This window comes from Silene latifolia, chromosome X (genome assembly GCF_048544455.1).
Source record: "Silene latifolia isolate original U9 population chromosome X, ASM4854445v1, whole genome shotgun sequence".
NCBI classification, from domain to species: Eukaryota; Viridiplantae; Streptophyta; class Magnoliopsida; order Caryophyllales; family Caryophyllaceae; genus Silene; species Silene latifolia.
The window spans coordinates 286,373,497-286,375,148 of NC_133537.1; the positions used below are offsets into that span (position 1 = coordinate 286,373,497).

Sequence of the window (1,652 nt, forward strand, 5' to 3'; positions counted from 1 at the left end):
GGCATATTGAAGAGGATGCCCATGCTCATCTCCGGAAGTTTAAAAGGAAAGTTTCAATGATGAAGAAGAATGGGGTGTCCGAAGACACCTTGAGAATGATGTTGTTTCCGTTTTCATTGACGGGCAAAGCGGACCGATGGTTGAACATTCACCCACCGGATACTTTCACTACTTGGGATGCTTTGGCTAAAGCATTCATGGCAAAATATTACCCTTCCTCAAAGACCGCGATGCTCCGTAATGATATTTATACGTTTCAACAAGATAATGGGGAGTCTTTGGGTGAAGCTTGGGACCGTTATCAAGACTTGATAGCAAGGTGCCCCCACCATGGAATACCGGAATGGTACATCACTCAAACATTCTTCCAAACTTTGCTACCAAGGACTAAGGAGATGGTAAATGCCTCCACGGGGGGAGGATTTGATCACTTGAGTGATGAAGAGGGCACGACATTGATCAAGAAAATGGTAGATTCGGAGGCAAACTATGGTTCTAGAGGAAACATGCTAAGAAGGAATGGGAAGTTTCCTAAGGAAAACGCCTCCAACTCCGAGACAAATGCCAAGCTCGACTTACTCACAAAACAATTTGAGAAGTTTTCAAGAAATCAAATGAACCAAGCCGCAACCTCACATGGGGCACCCATGGAGGAAGTGGCTCAAGTCTCAAGTTGTGAACTTTGTGGAGGAAGCGGTCACACATATGACTTATGTGGCAACAATTACAATGGTGTCTACGATGAAAATGTGCAAGAGGTTAACGCTTTTCAAAGCTTTAACAACAATTCGAGACCCACAAGACCACCTTTCAACAACCCGAACGTCTACAATCCAAATACTAATTTCTACCACCCCGGTTTAAGGAACCACCTCAACTTTAGCTACAAAAGTACCAATGTTCAAAACCCACAAAACCTTCAACCACAAGCCCCAAACAATCCACCCGGTTTTGCTCAACAAAGAGGAATATTCCCCAACCCAAGACCTAATCCCGGGAATCAAAACCAATGGCCAAACAACAATCAAAACCAAAATTATGGGAATCAAAACAACCAAGGATACCAAGATTTTGGTGGAAATCAAGGCAACCAAGGGTTTTACCAAGGGAATCAAGTGAATCAAGCAAACCAAGGATTTGGGCAAGGGTATGTTCAAGGGTTTCAAGAACAAGGTCAAGGATCAAACTTCAACAACAATGGTCCTAGAGCTAACTTCCAAGGGGGGCAAAACAACAACCAAGGTCCCAATGCTCGGTATGACTATGGGTTCCCTTTACCCATAGCCAACCAACCTTATCAAGAACCCCAAGGTGAGCTCTCTCAAATTGAGCTTTTGAAGATGATAAAGAACATGCAACTTCAACATAGCCAAGAGATGGCAAATTTTGCTAAGGCAACTCAACAAGAACAAGCAAACTTGAGGGCTACCTTTCTTAAGGACATGAGGGAAATGGAATCTAGGATGGCTTCTCATGCTATGGCTAACCCTCAACGGCCGCCCGGTGGTTTGTTGGCCCAAGGACAAAGCTCCAAGGATGCCTCAAATAGCCACCATGCTCATGCGGTAGTGCTAAGGAGTGGTGTAGAGCTTGAGGACCCCTACAAGGACCTTGTGGTAGAAATTGATGAAGATCCCAAGGAGAATGAATTG

General features: G+C 44.4%; 1 non-coding gene across 1 annotated transcript; it reads right to left on the minus strand.

The window, feature by feature from the left end:
* Positions 1-230: 230 nt before the first annotated feature.
* LOC141624834 (small nucleolar RNA R71) lies at positions 231-337 on the minus strand. Its single transcript, XR_012534638.1, has one exon. It is a non-coding gene; the product is annotated as a small nucleolar RNA R71 (small nucleolar RNA).
* Between the last annotated feature and the right edge of the window lie 1,315 nt (positions 338-1,652).